This window comes from Pleurodeles waltl, chromosome 2_2, assembly GCF_031143425.1.
Source record: "Pleurodeles waltl isolate 20211129_DDA chromosome 2_2, aPleWal1.hap1.20221129, whole genome shotgun sequence".
Taxonomy (NCBI): Eukaryota; Metazoa; Chordata; class Amphibia; order Caudata; family Salamandridae; genus Pleurodeles; species Pleurodeles waltl.
The window spans coordinates 768,674,587-768,698,126 of record NC_090439.1 but is presented as its reverse complement, the minus strand read 5'-3'; positions in this window follow the sequence as shown (position 1 = coordinate 768,698,126).

The following is a 23,540-nucleotide window of genomic DNA, read 5'->3' as shown; positions in this document are numbered from 1 at the left end:
AATCATATTTAAAGGTAGCCCCCATATTATCCTATGAGAGAGAGACAGACCTTGCAACAGTGAAAACGAAATTGGCAGTATTTCACTGTCAGGACATATAAACCACATTACTATATGTCCTACCTTATCCATACACTGCACCCTGCCCTTGGGGCTACCTAGGGCCTACCTTAGGGGTGCCTTACATGTAAGGAAAGGGAAGGTTTAGGCCTGGCAAGTGGGTACACTTGCCAAGTCGAATTTACAGTGTAAGAATACACACACAGACACTGCAGTGGCAGGTCTGAGACATGATTACAGAGCTACTTATGTGGGTGGCACAACCAGTGCTGCAGGCCCACTAGTAGCATTTGATTTACAGGCCCTGGCACCTCTAGTGCACCTTACTAGGGACTTACTAGTAAATCAAATATGCCAATCATGGATAAACCACTTACATACAATTTAAACAGGAGAGCATATGCACTTTAGCACTGGTTAGCAGTGGTAAAGTGCTCAGAGTTGAAAAGCCAACAGCAACATGTCAGAAAAAATAGGAGGCAGGAGGCGAAAAAGACTGGGGATGACCCTGCATAAGCAAAAGTCCAACAATAATGCTTTAGCCTTGCCACAAGATCACCCTGATTCTAACCGTCTTTTTAAGATTAGACCTTTTGTTGATCATTTTGTAGATCGGTTTTCAGAGGTATATGTTTCAGACAAAGAAATATCCATAGATGAGTCTTTGGTCCTGTTCAAGGGTTGTTTGGTGTTTAGGCAGTACATTCCTAGCAAGAGGGCACAGTATGGAATTTAATTGGATATGCTGTCTGAAAGTAGTACAGGATATGTTTATAATTTCCGGGTCTACACTGGTAGGGATGCCAGTTTTGACCCCCCCTGGTTGTCTGCCCACTTTTGGAGTTAGAGCGAAAAATGTGTGGGAACTTGGTAGACAACTGTTTAACAAAGGTCACAATTTGTATGTAGATAATTTCTTCACTGGAGTGCGGTTGTTAAAGGAATTGTTCATAGTGGACACTGTTGCTTGTGGTAAAATGCACTCTAACTGGAAAGGCTATCCAAGAGAGCTTGTCTGTAAAAAACTTGAGAAGAGATAGTGCAGTGCCTTGTGAAATGATGAGCTGCTAGCTCTGAAAATTGCAGACATAAGGGATGTCTACATGCTAACTCCCATCCATGATGAGAGTACTTCACCTCTGGCTGTTTGGGGTCAAGTTGCTGAAGTGCGCATAACTGCGTGTATTTTAGACTACAATAAGCACATGGGTGGTGTTGATAGAGTATATCAGAGGTTGGAACCTTATACTGCTGCTCGTAAGGCTTATGGTTGGTATAAGAAATTAGCGGTTCACCTCTTCCACTTGGAAACTTTTGATGCTTTTGTTGTGTTCAAGAATAGTTCTCCAGAGTCAATGACGACATTTGTGAAATTTCAGGAGTCTGTCATAGCGAGCCTTGTTGTGCTGGAACAGGCAAGAGTTCCTAAAGAAGCACTGGTGGAGGATGTGGCCAGATTGAAAGATCGCCCCTTTGCTGAGCACAACACTCCCACGATCAAATAATACTTTCCTGCTAAGAGATGTTGAGTCTGTACTCGAAGACGTATCCAGAAGGAGACTAGGATGTACTACCCTGATTGTCCTTCAAAGCCTGGGCTGTGTATGGGTGGCTGTTTCAAGAGTTACCAAACTCAAAAACATTATTGGGAATTACAGTGAGCATAAACTGCCTGTTTTATATTTTCATATGCTCAGTTTCACGATTGCCATTACTGTCGTGTATTTAGTTAGAGCTTTTGTATTTGTAATTTTGTACGTATTTCTAATTAGTCAGTGGTTTCTTTGTTGTTTAAAAAAAGTGATAGCGGTGTGCATGGAGTAGCGCTTGGCTGGCAGTGTGCGTGGAGTGGCGCTTGGCTGGTGGTGTGAGTGGCGCTTGGCTGGTGGTGTAAATAGTGACTTGCTGTTGGCCATTGCAACACACTGCTAACCAAATGCCAGTCCACACACTCCTATCAGCTGGTGTGATTGCTACGTCAGACATGTGGGCGCATAAAAGTGATGGGCCCTTGAATGATGCTGTCTGTTGATGCAAGTGTTGTAATGTGCTGGGCTGCGGCTGGGGACGTGAATGGTTTTGTGCATGTCATGTATGAAAGGTGTGTGAATGGACTGTAAAGCGGTTGGTGCATTGTCGCGGCTTCACAACTCACGAGCTGTGAGTCATTGGTTCAGTTTTTTGGCCTTTAAGTTATTAACAGTGCATATCATTTTTGTGAAATCTCTTGTTAATAAAATTTGATGTACTGAACCATCACTCACCCTCGTGCCAAATCCAACTAGTATGTGTGGTAAAAATGAAAAAATCTGCTCCGCTGTAATCAGGTGTCGCAGCACACCTATGACATGCTAGGTGTTTCGGTGGGACCCCGATGATGAAGCATGCCACCAACTGGTTGGATGGTGAGGGGTCTTTTTAACATAGCACACGTGTATTTTGTTCAAATTTTTTGTGTTTGGAACATCACAGAAGGACGTGGAGAAATCAAAATGATCTATTACCAAACTACCTGTTTCCAGTAGGGGTGGGGGTGCACCTGCGTTTCTGGTCCCGGGTGCGGCCTTCATCTAGGGAAACCTACCAAACACAGACATTTTTAAAAACTAGACACTTGGAGGAGTCCAGAGAGGTGTGGCTTGCATGGATCCCCCCAAAATTTCTTACCCAGAATCCTCTGCAAACCTCAAAATTTGCTTTAAAAGGCATATTTTCCATACTGTTCTTTGTTGATCACCGCGCCACAACAAATTTCCTGCCACCCAGTTTTCCCTCAGTCTCCCAAGTAAAATGGTACCTCACTTGTGTGGGTCCCCAAAGCAGAGTCAGCCTAAAAATGTATAACAGAAAAAAATGTGCTATCAACCCACTGTGATATCCCCTCATTCTCTACACGCTTTTGGCCTTTTTCTGTTGCAGGCACCTGGGCCACACACACAAGTGAGGAACCATTTTTATCGGGAGACTGGTGGGAATGCTGGGTGGAAAGAAATTCGTGGCTCCTCTCAGATTCCAGAACTTTCTACCACCGAAATCTGAGATAAAAAGTGTTTTTCTTTGCCAAATTTTAAGGTTTGCAAAGGATTCTGGGCACAGAACCTGGTAAGAGTCCCACAAGTCACCCCCTTCTGAATTCCCCTGGGAGTCTAGTTTTCACAAACATATAAGTTCTCTATGTTTCCCTAGGTACCGGCTGAGCTAGAGGCTAAAATCCACAGCTGAGCACTTTCCAAAAAACACATCAGATTTCAATTTAAAAATGTGATCTGTACATGTTCCATTTCCTGTCGCGGGCATTAGGACTACCCACGCAAGTGAGGTACCATTTTTATTGAGAGACTTGGAGGAACACAGAATAGAAGAACAAGTGTTATTGCCCCTTGTCTTTCTCTAAATGTTTTCCTTCCAAATGTAAGATTGTGTGTAAAAACGACGTCTATTTGAGAAATGCCCTATAAGGCACATGATAGTATGGTGACCCTGGAATTTAGAGATGTGCAAATAACAACTGCTTCCCAACACCTTATCTTGTGCCCATTTTGGAAATACAAAGGTTTCCTTGATACCTATTTTTCACGCTTTATATTTCACCAAATGAATTGATGTATACCCGGTATACAATGAAAATCCATTGCAAGGTGCTGCTCATTTCTTGGCTCTACCTAGGATTCTTGCTGAACCTACAAGCCCTATATATCCTTGCAACCAGAAGAGTCCAGCAGACGTAACGGTATATTGCTTTTGAACATCTGACATTGCAGGAAAAGGTTACAGAGTAAATTGTGGAGAAAAATGGCTGTATTTTTGACCTCAATTTCAATATTTATTTTTATTTCAGCTGGTATTTTCTGTAGGAAAACCTTGTAGTATCTTGCTGAATTCAATTCAGAATTTGATATACTTTTCAGAAATGTTTAGCAGTCCAGGATCCAGTATTGGTTTTACACCTATTTCTGTCACTAACTGGAAGGAGGCTAAAATCACAAAAAATAGTAAGAATGGGGTATGTCCCAATATATGCCAAAATTGTGTTGAAAAAGTTGTTTTTCTGATTCAAGTCTGCCTGTTCCTGAAAGCTGCGAAGATGGTGATTTTTATCACCTTCAAACCCTTTGTTGATGTTATTTTCAGGGGAAAAGAATTCTCAAGACTACTTCTGCAGCCCCTTTTCCCATTTTGTTTTAATAAAAACGAAATTTTGCTTTATTTTGGCTAACTTCTTGGTCTCCTCCAGGGGAAACTCTGGGTACCTCTAGAATCCCTAGGACGTTGGAATAAAGGATGCAAATTTGGCGTGGGTAGCTTATTTGGACAAAAAGTTATGAGGGCCAAAGCACGAACTGCCTCAAATAGCCAAAAAAGGATTGGCACCTTAGGGGGAACAGGCCTGGCAGCGAAGGGGTTAAATTTTGGTAATCCAAGTAGTAAGAGGTTCTTTATTATGTGATACTCAGAACTCTTAGGTAGGCACAGCATGTGAGTTCTGTGAATTTAGTATACAAAATTGTATGAAAGGAGGGAACACTTCTCGAAAGGTCTCTTCTTTATGAGCAATGGACAGAGACTATTTCTCCATCCCCAGTGATCCGAGATGCAGTAGACCCAGTCCTTATGTTCCGGAGGTCTGTTCATGCTCCACTGAAAAGTGAGCAATACATAGTGATAGAGGAAACTGTCTGCCCCTCATAGAGTGCAGTGGAAATGTTTGTTTATTTGAGAGACCTAACAGTGTGTGTGCAGAGAAGCGTGGGAACTGCACTTCAACAATAGCACCCAAGTTATCTAAGACCTGTTTCCAGCACCTTGTAAGTTTGGGGCTTTCCAAAGAAGATGTAGATAGGACCTGGTGTTTCAGCGGCCACTCCAACAAACCCCAGAACTCTCAGGTACCCAAGGATGCACCCCAGCAGGAGTCAGATACTAATAAGAAGTGATTATCACCATTGTTTCTCTTGAGGGGGGGATCTATCTGAGTTTCGAGCTTTCTGGAAGATTTCCTCCCACTTGTTTCTGTAAAACCTAGGTTTCAACTCACATTTTCACCTTTTCCGATCAACTGATATCTCCTTCATAGTACTTTGTTGCAGCATATTGTAAATCTCACATAGTGTTTATCATCAAACTTAGAGAACAATCATCTCTCATACGAAGTAAGCTGCCTGCTCGCTTGGAGTTTCATTGTTTTATTCAGTAGCCAAGGTCAGGCCTGGTTGTAGTGCCTCCATTCTCTTTCTGCAAGTCTTTAGTCAATGTCTAGTTGATGAAAGCGAATGAGGCCTATGGTTTCAAATCTAGGGAGTAGCCAGAAAATTAAATTTAACCAAACTTTCAACCAAAGCGCTGATGGCATCAAGTAGGCGAAGCAAATGAGCCCAAATCTGCCTAGAAGAGCCCTCTTGTCTCTTCCATCCTAGCATCTATCTATCCATCCTTTCTCCTTTCTATCCACCCGCTGATGTCCACAATCTCACATTTGCATTGTTACCTATCCATTCTGTCATCCATCATTGTTTCGCTATTCCATCCATCAATTGACCATTGCATCCATCCATCCATTCACACATTTTTCAAATATGCATGCATTCATCCCTCTATACATCCATCCACCCATACATCCATCATTTAGCTTACCCATCCATCAAAGAAGCCTTTCATTCATCAATTGATCTTTTTATCCACCCATTCATCAATCCATCATCCATCCATCCATCATCTATCCATCCTCTCAGATTTCCATGTATTTTGCAATTCATCCATCCTGTCAGATTTCCATTTATTACGCAATCAATCCTTTCAGATTTCCATTTAGTCTGCCATCCATCCACCCATCCTCTCAGATTTTCATATGCTCTGTCTTCATTTCACAATTCCTATCCATCCATCCCTCTCAGATTTCCATTTACTCTGTCACCCTTTTATCCATCCATCCATGAATTCCTTCATTCATCCATTCTCTCCAGTTTCAATTACTTTGGCATCCATCAAATGATCCACCTTCTCAGGTTTTTATTTACTCTGCATCCTTTCAATCCACTCAAATTTCAGTTTACTCTGCCATCCAGTTATCTACCAAGCCATCCACCCTTCTTCTCAGATTTCCATTAACTCTCCTATACTTTCACCCACCTATCCATCCATCCATCCTCTCAGATTTCCATGTAATCTGCCATCCTTTCAACCAATTACCAACCACCAATTCCATCCATTCATCCATTCATCCTTCCTTCCTTGGAGATTTCCATTTATTCTGTCATCCTTTCATACCACCCATCCATCACTCCATTCATGCATCCATCCACCTACAAAATTTCCATTTACTCTGCTGTCCTGTCACCCACCCATCCACCCGTTCATCCATCCTCTCAGATTTAAATTTATTCTGGCATCCTTTCATCCACCCATCCTCTCATCCCACCAACATCCATTGATCCTTTCACACACCCATCCATCCTTTCACCCACGCACTCATCCATCCTTTTACCCTCTCATCAATCTATCCACCCATCATTTCACCTACTCATTCATCCATATATCATTTCACCCACTCATACATTCACTCATCTATCCCTACATCTCCTTTCTGTCAGTCTATCTTTATTTCTTCCTTTTAGAGTTAACTATGAGCTTTTGTTTGCCATGTTGTATGTAAAAGAGGCGTATAAACAACCTTACCTTTGATGTAGTTGCTAAAGTGGGGGGCTCACGATGACCCCAGCTCAAATAAATGGCCTGCCATCTAGCTTCCAGCTTCTTACCATGCTTGAAACTCTTACCCAGGAGTGCTGGGATGAAGTCATGGTTGGAGATATGAGTTCCGTGGTGACAGATATTTCGTGAGATTTTTTGTAATTGAAATAGCATCCCAAACCAACACTGGAGATCTGGTCACTGGTAAGGAATGCAACTCACATGAACTGAATTGACAGGGTAGCCACATGTTGGTCCAGAAAACACAATTGTTTTCTGTTTTTTCTCTGCTCCACTTGGCAATACTGGAGCTGGGCTACATGATAATATTGTGTCACAATGGGGATACCCAGACCCCCTTTTATTGGGTGATTATATGCTAAAGTATGATGCATGGGTTGTTTCAATCACCCCCAAATAAACCTGTTAGGCACCTTCTGTATGAGTTCTAGAGGCTTAGGGGCAGATGCAGTGGAAGAGGCTGGAACAGGAAAAGCAATTTAGGTAACATATTCATTTTTACAGCTGGAATGGCATAAAAACATGATAGATTATATTTGGGCCACCTGACCCTATCATGTCTAATTTGGTGCAGTTGTGAATGATAGTTAAGTGTGGACATTGTATGTAGATAGCTCACAATCTTTAGGCCTAGGTAGATAGCGCATTAGGAAGGTGAGTTCATTGAGAACTGAGCTTGGGGTGTATTTTGCATATTTCATTTGAAGACAGAGATTTCACAGAATTAATGAAGATCTTCTATCAGGGTAGGTAATGAACAAACCGGGACAGAGAGGGCCACTAAGACATTGTCTGTGTATAGGCAAAAAGCATGCATTTCTCACCATCTCTTTTGGGCCAAAGGTCCATATACAACAGTAACGACAGAAGGGGACCATACTTTCTCGTCTCTCTATGTAGGAGATGCATCTGGACTCTGGACACTGGCAAGCTCTATCTATAGAAAATCCATCAACAGATTTTGTCCCCCAGACTGAAGCACCTTAACATCGCTCTTAAGCATGGCCGTTGAGTGAGCTCTATTAAATGCTTTTTCAGCTTCAATGCAAAATAACAGAGTGTAGTTTCTCTTCGTCAGCGGTATGGAAAAGACAGCACCACTCATCTTGGATATAAAACCTGCATGATCGGGGCCTATCTTAGTTCTTTTGAGTGCTCAATGTTATGCACTTTGATGACTTAAGTAATCAATTGCTTTATTTTTAAATTTTTGCAGTAGCAATGGTAAACTGTTTTTAATGTATATAGCACACTTCATCAGGAGTGAATTGTGCTGCTTTACGTTTAAAACAAAATAGCTAAAATGCAAGATTAAGAATTAACTCTCGACCTGATCAAAGCAATTCTGTAATTGAGTCACAGTAAATCTTTTTGGGGCGTTTATGCTGTTCACAAACAGGACCATTTGGCCATGTTCTCTTACATCAAGTAGGGGATAATGTTCTTCTTCTATAAGTCTTTGGGTTAATTGAACTTGTCTATTTTCTGTCTTTTGTATCCTTCCCACTGTGTTTATAGTGTTTCTTTAACCACAACTCTATATTACAAACAATATTACACATAATGTTTTTGGTCAGAAAATTGTAAATATTGCCTTAATATAATCAGTAGCGTAGTCAATAATACCAACTAAACAAAACTGATTTCTTATCACCATTGTTTAAAAAATTAACATTGCACACATCTATCTCCATCGTAAACTCCCTGGCATTTCATTATAAATATGAAATCTCATTTGACTCTGATTATGGCCAGCCTTAATGAAATGTCCTGTTACTGGAAATTTTTTCATGCATATGCTGTTTTTTTCTTCTTATTGAGTCCAATGTTGGATGTGTTTGTAATTATGCCAAAATACAACAGGCTGTAAGGCTACAAGAGCATCTCAAACTAAATGCAAATAAGTTGAATAATACGTGATAAGAAATTCCAACCTTATTTAGGGGTAGATTATCATCTCTCCTTTTATGAAATTTTTGCAGTATACACACAAAATACACTGTTTAAAAAGTGTAATTTTCTTTGTTTGCAAATTCTGGATTCAGTAATTTAAACCTGATCTTTAACCCCGGTAGCTATGGCACAGGACAGACGGGCTTAACTTAAGATAATTATAAAGCATTTAGAAGTATTAAAACAGTTGGTGTGAGATTTTATTGGACTATGTTTTGACTTTTTTAAAGTCAAAATATAACACAATGAAACAGCCCAATCCAATTTACAAGGATAACACTGATTTGTTTAACAAAATGACACCAAAACAACAACAATCTAGTAAAGGGAACATCATATTCAATTTTTAAAAAGTTTTAAATAAAAATAGCGCCAAAAAGTGCAAGGACTCAACCATGGGCAACTCGTCGCACTAGACTATTTAAGGCCGACTGGGATGAAGGGCGAGCCGGGTGCACAAGTCATATGTGCCCAGGTCGGAATGTTACCGCCACGCTTAGAAAATTTCAGAGAAATTAAAGTCATAGACTGGACAAAGCTGCGGGCTGGGTCCGAATACAAGTCCGTCAACAGCAGGCTGGTGAAGGACAAGGTCTCAGTAAAGTCACTGATGAAGGTAGGAAAAGCTCAGAGGGGGCAACGTCTGGAGTTCGTGTCCAGGAAGTCATCAATATCAATCAGATGCTGCTCAACATCTGGCCTGGTAAAGCTTTCTATCTTTGGACTTAGACTCTTTTGTGGGAGTTGGCTTCCTCAGCAGGGCAAGGCAGCAAGCTGCAGCCAGGAAGGGTTTGACAGTGTTGGATGCTGGTCAAAATGAAAATTTGTTCTGCCAGGAATTTTTTTATACAATTTAGTTTTTGATGGGTCCAATATAATATATATAAAAACAGTAATCAAATACATTTGTCAACCAAAGAACAAAAAATCCCCAGAAATGATGATGTTCATTTTTGTATTTGAAACAATGAACTCAAAAGATCGTATACAGGTCCACCTCGGGCTATTGGAAATGGATTTGCTACTGTGGATTAGAACATAGCAGGAGCTGTATCAAAGACAGACTCAACGGCGAAGCACCCTTGATGGACCAGCTGCCAGGTAAAACCTTAGCAAAATAGTTTGAAGCCCCACGTTTCGATGTTTAGGCAGGAGGAGTACACTTTGGCACCTGCCAATGGTTCCAGAACCTCAGGAACAGCACTTTGGAGTCGGGACTCACTTCTACAAAGACACCAATAGGCTTCTAGGACAAGCCCAGTTGAATCTGGTCAATGGACTCTTCCAGCTAGCTGGGCTTCTTGCAGCTTTTGTGTTACTGTAGCTTAACAGGAGATGAGCCAAATTACCCCAGGAGTTTACTTTTTCTTTTTGCAAATGGGAGCAGGTCCAGTCCTTAGGGTTCTCCTCAATGGCCTAAATCACAGGTGTCTTCCTTCTTTTTTCTTCCACAGATCCCGTAATGATCTGCAGTAGGTTTCTGGGGGGAGAATATTTATGCCTGGTGCTACCCTGTGGGTGGGGGTGACACCTGGTCTCTTCCTAACAGGGAAAAAGTTCCCAAGGCTAAATCTACCCATTATTGCAGTGGTTCGTGCGTGCCCTACTTCAAACATTCCCACAGTGTCCCTTTCTGCCTAAATCGAACATGGCACAACCTTTCTTCTCCTGTGTAAAGCCTCTATGCCTCCCAAAGGCATGACCAAAGAGACAGCTCATCTCCCCACCGGGATTTGTGCCTGTCTAGCTAGATGGATAACAGATAGGACAGGTCCAGCTGTTAGCCACATTTGTTTTTGACAGGGTAGGCCTCTTTGAAATTAATGACAATGATTAATCTGGGAGCAAGTTCACATCTCCTCAATGATCTGTTCAACTCCTGGGTAACAGTTGCTCAAGCAAATGGGCTTTTAGAGACTTTTGGCAGGTAAAAGGGGTGATTTTTTAAAAGTAAATTTTTTGAACAGTTTAGTACAAATCCAACTTTACCAATGAATTGGGTTTATAATAAATATTTTTAAAAGTCCAAGAAGGAACAGTTTGACTGGTTCATAGACGAAGGTACCTTTATTAACTTTAATAATGTATTGCAATACTTTCCTGTGGAACATCTATCTCTGCTACAGTGAAAAGAGTAGGGTCTTGTTACTGTAAGGACATGTGTAACATTAAACTTTTACATGTCTAACATTTAAAAATCATGCACCCTGCCCAATTTGGGAGGTCAAAAATTGCAATTTTAAAACTGTACAGACAGGCTTCTATAGTAACTCTGCAGGCATAGTTTGCGCTGTCACGCACGTGTTGGCAAGTTGTATTCTGCATTCCACTATTGACATTTAACTTACAGGCCCTACGTACACATTGTACCACATACCAGAAACTTACATTTTAGTTAAATATGCCTATTGGGAGTATGGCAAATTTAATTATGACATGTGTCAGGGTCCAGGGCACATGCACTGGGGTCTGCTCAGCATAGTCCCAGTGCACAGAGTCAAAAAAACAGCAACAGCATCAATAAAAAAAGGGAGATAATCATGCAAAAAGAGAGGCTTTTCTATAGTATTCCTCTGATTCGGAAAAATCAGGTACTTAAAAATTGTTGGCTCTCAAATCCTCAGGATTACCAGGACAAGCCTGGCAAGACAATATGATAAAGGTACATTGTCACTGGGCCAAAGATTCCATTTGCTTCTGTTAGGAGATTTTCTGCACCAACAAATCTGTTTCGGCATGACGTTGCAGACAAGATTTCCATCCTCATGGAGCCCTTTTCGGCTACACTTGCAGCCTTGCCATGCTGGAGGAACCCGAGTTCCAGAAAACTGGCTTAGTCAGAATGTAGAAATCTTCATTAGGCGAAGGAGCAAAAAGTAAACAGCCAGCAAGGTACCTTTCACAGGTGTGGAATTTGGAATTTCTCCCACTTGAAGCTTTCTCACTTAAATTCAGTGGCTTCACTGGGGCCTTGTCAAACCACAATCTGGGCTTGTGGAGCCCTTTTGAACCACGGGCTCCAGCCCTGCTCTGCTGAGGATTTTTTATATCCATTTCAGAAACTAAGTCAGAAGGTAAAACTTCTGACCAGTTGGAACTTAGTTTCTGGCCCATGTGCCAGCTGGCCTTAAATCACACCTCGATACTGGTCAAGCATAATCAGATAACCATGGTTGGCCCTTCTCACTTCCTCTAATTTTATTTAAAACTTTACAAAATTGTATCTCCGTTTACCCTTTTTGTAAATCAAAGTAGAATATTTATTGAGTTGTGTTGTTGGTTATTTAACTGTTTTGGTACTGTATTGGTACATTCATGCTTTAATGAGCCCAGTTTTAAATTAATGAAACCTTTACTGGACCAAACAAGAACAGCAACATCATTATTACTTGTGCTGGACTACTGTCCACCTCAAATATTAATCCACTTTCTCACAATGGTATTATTTTGGTATTGTATGATATTATGTTGTGCATGAAGTCATAAAAAGTTAAACCATAGGCCCTCCACTGGAGAGTGCCAATTAATCATTTCTGTAAAGGCTTGTGAAGGTTCTTTGATATTGAGTTTGCAGATCCAATAAAATGGTCAAGTCTGAGTGCTCTCCTGGAAAAACAGGTGTAGCCTGGCACTAGATGGGACTATTGTTACATACAGTCAGCTGCCATCTTTCGAATTGTCTTGATGTGAAGGACAGATTTACAGAAGCATATGATGATGCAGACATAGAGATTAATGGGAGGGGTGACATGAATGCACATTAAAGCAGCAAGTATGTAACTTTAGACTATATTCAAGTAATAACATGACATAGGTTACAAAATCCTGCTCCCAGAGTCCCAAACAGTGGAAAGGGTAGCACAGCATTAGAATATAAAGAACTTTGTAAGACACTAGCTGATAATCTTTTTCAAGCTCGGGTAGATCCAGATAATGGTAGGGGGAAAAGAAATTTAGCCTGACCACATAAAGGGAAGTTTGCTTTTTCATCCTGATCTGGATAATATACACAACTTACTGTTACTGACAGTTGAATTTGTGTAGAAATTGTTGATAAGCCACCTTCTCTCCTCATTCTTGTTGATGTATGTTACCACGTATCCCTCACCTTACCTCTGCTTTTTCTTTTAACACACCAAGTGTAGGGGTAAAGAGGCCTGTCTCATTACGTGCAGCACATTGTAAAACACACAATAATCTTGCATGCCTAGCTTAACTGACCCGATTACCTACTTTTCCCAGCACAACAGGTAGAACATGGCTTCACACTTGCAACCCGAAAAATCTGCATTATTATTACTTATTTTGAATGACCTCACATATTTCAATATGTGCAAAAAACCCTCTAATTTACACTGCCTCGAAAGACCCTGACAAAGCCTTATTGCAAGATACTCTTTTGTCCCTTTCAGAACCTGACAAACTAAAGAGAGACTGGATGAATAATAGGATATATACCTGTAAGACACTCAGCACACAATCAGCAGATACAACTGCAAAGTCTCACAAGTCTTACTAGAGTGTCACAGTAACACTTCTGAAAAGACACTCCCCTTCCACAGTATTTGTAAATGGAAAGACCCAGAAGTGGGGTAATTTAACAGAAGGAAAGACAATGCTGATGGCCACTGTCTATGCCCTGCATGACAGAAAGACTGGGCTGAATTGTGTAGAATCTATACTAACAGACTAACTCTAGCATTGAGTGTGATGTCTCAGGGTGCAGAGCCCACTATGACCATGCTCCCTGAATCCAATAAAGTGGTCATTATGTTCTTGCGAAATCTTAGTAGGACTTTCTGCAGTGTTCAACCTATGATCCTGTCTCTCTATCAAATCTGGACATCAGAATCTTGATAACGTCCCGGCAAATAGACTGAAGACAAAGATAACTGGCCTGATATATCCTTTTTAAGTGGGCTTTGTGCAAGGATGCTCTTTGGCTGAATATGCAACGAGGAAGGTAAACTATTACCTGCTCCTAAGGTGCAGAGAAGGTGTGTGACAGTGTAGGATGGCATACTTTAAGGAAAGGTCATTTTTTGGCATGTTTACCCCCAATGTTTAGAGTGATAGTGTTGGCATATTGATTTTCTGTCATCTAGCGCCCATAGTTTTTGGTCTGACCACTTAAAAAAATGCAGAATTCGCTAATTCCTGGCTGGCACATTTAACTTACCTAAAGGTCCCTAGTATGTTGTACTCTGTGTACCCAGGGCTTCTAAATCACTTCACTAGTGGGCTGCAGGACCTATTTTGCCACCATTATGGTGACAAATCCAAACCATTTCTCAATGCCCACCTTGTAGTCTCGGTGTGCAGTTTAAAAAGGTTTTAAACTGCAAATATGATATGACAAAATAGACCCTTTGTTTGGGCTAAACTTTCGTTTTTAGTACTAGTTTTTCACCCATATGTTTGACCCTACATGCTCATAGAGCAGGGTGTAAGGTATTTAAAAAGTAGGAAATGTGTATGTAAGTTTTATGTGCCCTAGCAGTGAAAAATCTCCAAAGTCGTTTTTCACCATGGCAAGGCAGGCTCCGCCATGAAAAACATAGGTTACATAAAAGCACTTTATAGTATATAACTTCAGTTTGGGAATAGCTATAACCATGATTCAAGAACTCTAATTTATAGTAACTTAAAATCCAATCTGATGCTATAGTCTGATTCTAAATAATTTTTGAAATGGCCCTTTTATAAAGTTGGCATTTTACTTCCTAAAAGCCTGTAGTAGCCCTTTCAGAGATATCCTTCAAATATGACCTGGCAGCCTGCTGGGAAGTGTGAATTGCTCTCTGGAAAGTGTGACCTCCTCCTTCTGACAGGATGGCTTGTGGGATGTGGCCACCAATTGTACATGCTTCAAAGTGACAGCCTCTGTCACAGACAGAAGCAACTCACACCTAGGCCCACAACTGCTACCCCTCAAGTAGCCAAAGCTGCACCAATCCCAATAGGGGGAACCTGTCCCAGAACAGGTTATGCAGGGGGAGTTTGTCTTTTTGCTATACACTCCTCAGTGGTGTACCCAGAGCTCTGACCAAGTGAAGAAAGATTTGATTTTGGCAGAGCACGCACTGCAAGATTGTTCAGGGCCAAACACCCAGGAAATGATGTCAAAGTGGGTATGGTTGCCCTTGGAAATGTTTGCCCTAAACATTAGGGAATCATCCCCACCCACAAGGTAGTGCCAGGAATAAAAGTGGCACCCGTTGATAATCTCCTCAAAACAGCTCTAAACCTGTGGAAGACAGAAAAACTGTACCTGCTGAACCCTGGACTTCAGAAAGAGAACTTCACCTACTGTAACCTGTGGAGAATAAAAACACAAAGGCTAGACCTGCTCCCACTTCTATCCAGAACGGAAGAGTGATCTCCAAGGGTTAGCTGGCTAGCCTGTTGTTAAGTTCCAGAAAGTTCAAGCTGCAACAACCCCCAGATACTGCTGAGCTCAGCTGACCAGTTCCAACTGTATTTTCACTAGACCCCGCTGGTGTCTTCTGGGCAATCGAATCCTACCCCTCAAGTGATTCCCAAAAGATCCCAATCAAATGTTTCCTGGATCAGGAAATTAATGTCTATTATCTCCAACTTTTCATTCTATTTTAAATATCAGGTTAATTGGAGTAAACATGAGGTTTTGCCTTCCAATATCAACACCACTGTTACCACAAATGTAAAGTATATAAGCATATTAGCTAACCAAGCTTTTAACCCCTTCTGTGCCCAGGACGTAATGGTTACGTCCTGAGGCACAGTGCTGCTGTGCCCAGGACGTAACCATTACGTCCTGTGCACAGAGCCCAGAGGGAGCGCTCTCGCTCCCTCTGTGGGGTTCCCCCCCACCCCCCCAAGTCAGGGATGGATGGGGAAGCCCTTCCCCTCCCACCCCCGACCCCCCCAACCCCCCCTGTGACGTCAGCGCGCGAGCGCGCGCTGATTAGTCACAGGGTCTCCCCCATCGCGCTGGAAGCAGAGCTTCCAGCGCGATTGAAAAAGAAATGCTTTTGCATTTCTTTTTCAATCCCATGGGGGAGGCCCCGAGAGGCTTCAAAGGGAAGGAAATGTATTTCCTTCCCTTTGAAGTCTCTCACAGGTTTCAAAAGCCGGATTGCTTGCAATCCGGCTTTTGAAACCCCACTAGACACCAGGGATTTTTTTTTTTTTCTTGAAATTGGCAAAAGGGAGCGACCCCTTGGGCAAGGGTCGCTCCCAGGGGGGCATTTTTTTAGGAAGGCCTTTTCTGCCCCCCATGGGGGCAGATTGGCCTATTATTAGGCCGATCTGCCCCCAGGGGGGGCAGAAACCTCTAGGCACCAGGGACCATTTTTTTTTTTTTTTTTTTTTTTGTGATGAATTCTTTTTTTTTAGGTGGGGAGCGATCCCTTAGGCAAGGGTCGCTCCCCTACGGGGCAATATATATTTAGGCCATTTCTGCCCCCCTTGGGGGCAGATTGGCCTATTTTGATAAGGCCAATCTGCCCCCAAGGGGGGCAGAAACCATTAGACACCAGGGAGTTTGTTTTTGCGCGCGAATGTCACGCAACAAAGCGACCCCTTTGGCAAGGGTCGCTCCCAGGGGGGGCAATTTTTTGGGAAGGCCTTTTCTGCCCCCCCTGGGGGCAGATCGGCCTATTATTAGGCCGATCTGCCCCCAGGGGGGGAAGAAACCTCTAGGCGCCAGGGCACATTTTTTTTGTGTTTTTTTTTTTTGTTCTTTTTTTTTTTTTAGAGATGGGGAGCGACCCATCAGGCAAGGGTCGCTCCCCTGGGGGCAAATTGTATTTAGACCATTTCTGCCCCCCTGGGGGCAGATTGGCCGATTTTAGGTCAATCTGCCCCCAAGGGGGCAGAAACCACTAGGCACCGGGGATTTGTTTTTTGGCGCCAATGTCACGCAGGGGGAGCGACCCCGTAGGCAAGGGTCGCTCCCGGGGGGGGGGGGGGTTGGGGGGGCATATTTATTTTAGGCCATTTCTGCCCCCCTGGGGGACAGATCGGCCTATTATTAGGCCGTACTGCCCCCGGGGGGGGGGGGGGCAGAACACTCTAGGCGCCAGGGCAATTTTTTTTTTGTGTTTTTTTTTTTTTTTTGTTTCTTTTTTTAGAGATGGGGAGCGACCCATCAGGCAAGGGTCGCTCCCCTGGGGGGGCAAATTGTATTTAGACCATTTCTGCCCCCCTGGGGGCAGATTGGCCAATTTTAGGTCAATCTGCCCCCAAGGGGGCAGAAACCACTAGGCACCGGGGATTTGTTTTTTGGCGCCAATGTCACGCAGGGGGAGCGACCCCGTAGGCAAGGGTCGCTCCCAGGGGGGGGGTTGGGGGTTGGGGGGGCAAATTTATTTTAGGCGATTTCTGCCCCCCCGGGGGACAGATCGGCCTATTATTAGGCCGAACTGCCCCCGGGGGGGGGGGCAGAACACTCTAGGCGCCAGGGCAATTTTTTTTTTGTGTTTTTTTTTTTTGTTGTTTCTTTTTTTAGAGATGGGGAGCGACCCATCAGGCAAGGGTCGCTCCCCTGGGGGGGCAAATTGTATTTAGACCATTTCTGCCCCCCTGGGGGCAGATTGGCCAATTTTAGGTCAATCTGCCCCCAAGGGGGCAGAAACCACTAGGCACCGGGGATTTGTTTTTTGGCGCCAATGTCACGCAGGGGGAGCGACCCCGTAGGCAAGGGTCGCTCCCAGGGGGGGGGTTGGGGGTTGGGGGGGCAAATTTATTTTAGGCGATTTCTGCCCCCCCGGGGGACAGATCGGCCTATTATTAGGCCGAACTGCCCCCGGGGGGGGGGGCAGAACACTCTAGGCGCCAGGGCAATTTTTTTTTTGTGTTTTTTTTTTTTGTTGTTTCTTTTTTTAGAGATGGGGAGCGACCCATCAGGCAAGGGTCGCTCCCCTGGGGGGGCAAATTGTATTTAGACCATTTCTGCCCCCCTGGGGGCAGATTGGCCAATTTTAGGTCAATCTGCCCCCAAGGGGGCAGAAATCACTAGGCACCGGGGATTTGTTTTTTGGCGCCAATGTCACGCAGGGGGAGCGACCCCGTAGGCAAGGGTCGCTCCGGGGGGGGGGTGGGGGTTGGGGGGGCAAATTTATTTTAGGCCATTTCTGCCCCCCCGGGGGACAGATCGGCCTATTATTAGGCCGAACTGCCCCCGGGGGGGGGGGCAGAACACTCTAGGCGCCAGGGCAATTTTTTTTTTGTGTTTTTTTTTTTCGTTGTTTCTTTTTTTAGAGATGGGGAGCGACCCATCAGGCAAGGGTCGCTCCCCTGGGGGGGCAAATTGTATTTAGACCATTTCTGCCCCCCTGGGGGCAGATTGGCCAATTTTAGGTCAATCTGCCCCCAAGGGGGCAGAAACCACTAGGCACCGGGGATTTGTTTTTTGGCGCCAATGTCACGCAGGGGGAGCGACCCCGTAGGCAAGGGTCGCTCCCGGTGGGGGGGGGGGTGATAGTTGGGGGGGCAAATTTATTTTAGGCCATTTCTGCCCCCCCGGGGGACAGATCGGCCTATTATTAGGCCGAACTGCCCCCGGGGGGGGGGCAGAACACTCTAGGCGCCAGGGCAATTTTTTTTTTGTGTTTTTTTTTTTTGTTGTTTCTTTTTTAAGAGATGGGGAGCGACCCATCAGGCAAGGGTCGCTCCCCTGGGGGGGCAAATTGTATTTAGACCATTTCTGCCCCCCTGGGGGCAGATTGGCCAATTTTAGGTCAATCTGCCCCCAAGGGGGCAGAAACCATTAGGCACCGGGGATTTGTTTTTTGGCGCCAATGTCACGCAGGGGGAGCGACCCCGTAGGCAAGGGTCGCTCCCAGGGGGGGGTGGGGGTTGGGGGGGCAAATTTATTTTAGGCCATTTCTGCCCCCCCGGGGGACAGATCGGCCTATTATTAGGCCGAACTGCCCCCGGGGGGGGGGGGGGGCAGAACACTCTAGGCACCAGGGCAATTTTTTTTTTGTGTTTTTTTTTTTTTGTTGTTTCTTTTTTTAGAGATGGGGAGCGACCCATCAGGCAAGGGTCGCTCCCCTGGGGGGGCAAATTGTATTTAGACCATTTCTGCCCCCCTGGGGGCAGATTGGCCAATTTTAGGTCAATCTGCCCCCAAGGGGGCAGAAACCACTAGGCACCGGGGATTTGTTTTTTGGCGCCAATGTCACGCAGGGGGAGCGACCCCGTAGGCAAGGGTCGCTCCCGGGGGGGGTGGGTGTTGGGGGGGCAAATTTATTTTAGGCCATTTCTGGAAGGAAATTTGTGGCTCCTCTCAGATTCCAGAACTTTCTGCCACAGAAATGTGAGGAACATGTGTTTTTTTAGCCAAATTTTGAGGTTTGCAAAGGATTCTGGGTAACAGAACCTGGTCCGAGCCCCGCAAGTCACCCCTCCTTGGATTCCCCTAGGTCTCTAGTTTTCAGAAATGCACAGGTTTGGTAGGTTTCCCTAGGTGGCGGCTGAGCTAGAGGCCAAAATCTACAGGTAGTCACTTTGCTAAAAACAGCTCTGTTTTCTGTGATATGTCCACGTTGTGTTTTGGGGCATATCCTGTCGCGGGCGCTAGGCCTACCCACACAAGTGAGGTATCATTTTTATCGGGAGACGTGGGGGAACGCTGGGTGGAAGGAAATTTGTGGCTCCTCTCAGATTCCAGAACTTTCTGCCACAGAAATGTGAGGAACATGTGTTTTTTTAGCCAAATTTTGAGATTTGCAAAGGATTCTGGGTAACAGAACCTGGTCCGAGCCCCGCAAGTCACCCCTCCTTGGATTCCCCTAGGTCTCTAGTTTTCAGAAATGCACAGGTTTGGTAGGTTTCCCTAGGTGGCGGCTGAGCTAGAGGCCAAAATCTACAGGTAGTCACTTTGCTAAAAACAGCTCTGTTTTCTGTGATATGTCCACGTTGTGTTTTGGGGCATATCCTGTCGCGGGCGCTAGGCCTACCCACACAAGTGAGGTATCATTTTTATCGGGAGACGTGGGGGAACGCTGGGTGGAAGGAAATTTGTGGCTCCTCTCAGATTCCAGAACTTTCTGCCACAGAAATGTGGGGAACATGTGTTTTTTTAGCCAAATTTTGAGGTTTGCAAAGGATTCTGGGTAACAGAACCTGGTCCGAGCCCCGCAAGTCACCCCTCCTTGGTTTCCCCTAGGTCTCTAGTTTTCAGAAATGCACAGGTTTGGTAGGTTTCCCTAGGTGGCGGCTGAGCTAGAGGCCAAAATCTACAGGTAGTCACTTTGCTAAAAACAGCTCTGTTTTCTGTGATATGTCCACGTTGTGTTTTGGGGCATATCCTGTCGCGGGCGCTAGGCCTACCCACACAAGTGAGGTATCATTTTTATCGGGAGACGTGGGGGACCGCTGGGTGGAAGGAAATTTGTGGCTCCTCTCAGATTCCAGAACTTTCTGCCACAGAAATGTGAGGAACATGTGTTTTTTTAGCCAAATTTTGAGATTTGCAAAGGATTCTGGGTAACAGAACCTGGTCCGAGCCCCGCAAGTCACCCCTCCTTGGATTCCCCTAGGTCTCTAGTTTTCAGAAATGCACAGGTTTGGTAGGTTTCCCTAGGTGGCGGCTGAGCTAGAGGCCAAAATCTACAGGTAGTCACTTTGCTAAAAACAGCTCTGTTTTCTGTGATATGTCCACGTTGTGTTTTGGGGCATATCCTGTCGCGGGCGCTAGGCCTACCCACACAAGTGAGGTATCATTTTTATCGGGAGACGTGGGGGAACGCTGGGTGGAAGGAAATTTGTGGCTCCTCTCAGATTCCAGAACTTTCTGCCACAGAAATGTGAGGAACATGTGTTTTTTTAGCCAAATTTTGAGGTTTGCAAAGGATTCTGGGTAACAGAACCTGGTCCGAGCCCCGCAAGTCACCCCTCCTTGGATTCCCCTAGGTCTCTAGTTTTCAGAAATGCACAGGTTTGGTAGGTTTCCCTAGGTGGCGGCTGAGCTAGAGGCCAAAATCTACAGGTAGTCACTTTGCTAAAAACAGCTCTGTTTTCTGTGATATGTCCACGTTGTGTTTTGGGGCATATCCTGTCGCGGGCGCTAGGCCTACCCACACAAGTGAGGTATCATTTTTATCGGGAGACGTGGAGGAACGCTGGGTGGGAGGAAATTTGTGGCTCCTCTCAGATTCCAGAACTTTCTGCCACAGAAATGTGAGGAACATGTGTTTTTTTAGCCAAATTTTGAGGTTTGCAAAGGATTCTGGGTAACAGAACCTGGTCCGAGCCACACAAGTCACCCCTCCTTGGATTCCCCTAGGTCTCTAGTTTTCAGAAATGCACAGGTTTGGTAGGTTTCCCTAGGTGGCGGCTGAGCTAGAGGCCAAAATCTACAGGTTGTCACTTTGCTAAAAACAGCTCTGTTTTCTGTGATGTGTCCACGTTGTGTTTTGGGGCATATCCTGTCGCGGGTGCTCGGCCTACCCACACAAGTGAGGTATCATTTTTATCGGGAGACGTAGGGGAACGCTGGGTGGAAGAAATTTGTGGCTCCTCTCAGATTCCAGAAATTTCTGCCACAGAAATGTGAGGAACATGTGTTTTTTTAGCCAAATTTTGAGATTTGCAAAGGATTCTGGGTAACAGAACCTGGTCCGAGCCCCGCAAGTCACCCCTCCTTGGATTCCCCTAGGTCTCTAGTTTTCAGAAATGCACAGGTTTGGTAGGTTTCCCTAGGTGGCGGCTGAGATAGAGGCCAAAATCTACAGGTAGTCACTTTGCTAAAAACAGCTCTGTTTTCTGTGATATGTCCACGTTGTGTTTTGGGGCATATCCTGTCGCGGGCGCTAGGCCTACCCACACAAGTGAGGTATCATTTTTATCGGGAGACATGGGGGACCGCTGGGTGGAAGGAAATTTGTGGCTCCTCTCAGATTCCAGAACTCTCTGCCACAGAAATGTGAGGAACATGTGTTTTTTTAGCCAAATTTTGAGATTTGCAAAGGATTCTGGGTAACAGAACCTGGTCCGAGCCCCGCAAGTCACCCCTCCTTGGATTCCCCTAGGTCTCTAGTTTTCAGAAATGCACAGGTTTGGTAGGTTTCCCTAGGTGGCGGCTGAGCTAGAGGCCAAAATCTACAGGTAGTCACTTTGCTAAAAACAGCTCTGTTTTCTGTGATATGTCCACGTTGTGTTTTGGGGCATATCCTGTCGCGGGCGCTAGGCCTACCCACACAAGTGAGGTATCATTTTTATCGGGAGACGTGGGGGAACGCTGGGTGGAAGGAAATTTGTGGCTCCTCTCAGATTCCAGAACTTTCTGCCACAGAAATGTGAGGAACATGTGTTTTTTTAGCCAAATTTTGAGGTTTGCAAAGGATTCTGGGTAACAGAACCTGGTCCGAGCCCCACAAGTCACCCCTCCTTGGATTCCCCTAGGTCTCTAGTTTTCAGAAATGCATAGGTTTGGTAGGTTTCCCTAGGTTGCGGCTGAGCTAGAGGCCAAAATCTACAGGTAGTCACTTTGCTAAAAACAGCTCTGTTTTCTGTGATATGTCCACGTTGTGTTTTGGGGCATATCCTGTCGCGGGCGCTAGGCCTACCCACACAAGTGAGGTATCATTTTTATCAGGAGACGTGGGGGACCGCTGGGTGGAAGGAAATTTGTGGCTCCTCTCAGATTCCAGAACTTTCTGCCACAGAAATGTGAGGAACATGTGTTTTTTTAGCCAAATTTTGAGATTTGCAAAGGATTCTGGGTAACAGAACCTGGTCCGAGCCCCGCAAGTCACCCCTCCTTGGATTCCCCTAGGTCTCTAGTTTTCAGAAATGCACAGGTTTGGTAGGTTTCCATAGGTGGCGGCTGAGCTAGAGGCCAAAATCTACAGGTAGTCACTTTGCTAAAAACAGCTCTGTTTTCTGTGATATGTCCACGTTGTGTTTTGGGGCATATCCTGTCGCGGGCGCTAGGCCTACCCACACAAGTGAGGTATCATTTTTATCGGGAGACGTGGGGGAACGCTGGGTGGAAGGAAATTTGTGGCTCCTCTCAGATTCCAGAACTTTCTGCCACAGAAATGTGAGGAACATGTGTTTTTTTAGCCAAATTTTGAGGTTTGCAAAGGATTCTGGGTAACAGAACCTGGTCCGAGCCCCGCAAGTCACCCCTCCTTGGATTCCCCTAGGTCTCTAGTTTTCAGAAATGCACAGGTTTGGTAGGTTTCCCTAGGTGGCGGCTGAGCTAGAGGCCAAAATCTACAGGTAGTCACTTTGCTAAAAACAGCTCTGTTTTCTGTGATATGTCCACGTTGTGTTTTGGGGCATATCCTGTCGCGGGCGCTAGGCCTACCCACACAAGTGAGGTATCATTTTTATCGGGAGACGTGGGGGAACGCTGGGTGGAAGGAAATTTGTGGCTCCTCTCAGATTCCAGAACTTTCTGCCACAGAAATGTGAGGAACATGTGTTTTTTTAGCCAAATTTTGAGGTTTGCAAAGGATTCTGGGTAACAGAACCTGGTCCGAGCCACACAAGTCACCCCTCCTTGGATTCCCCTAGGTCTCTAGTTTTCAGAAATGCACAGGTTTGGTAGGTTTCCCTAGGTGGCGGCTGAGCTAGAGGCCAAAATCTACAGGTTGTCACTTTGCTAAAAACAGCTCTGTTTTCTGTGATGTGTCCACGTTGTGTTTTGGGGCATATCCTGTCGCGGGTGCTAGGCCTACCCACACAAGTGAGGTATCATTTTTATCGGGAGACGTAGGGGAACGCTGGGTGGAAGGAAATTTGTGGCTCCTCTCAGATTCCAGAACTTTCTGCCACAGAAATGTGAGGAACATGTGTTTTTTTAGCCAAATTTTGAGGTTTGC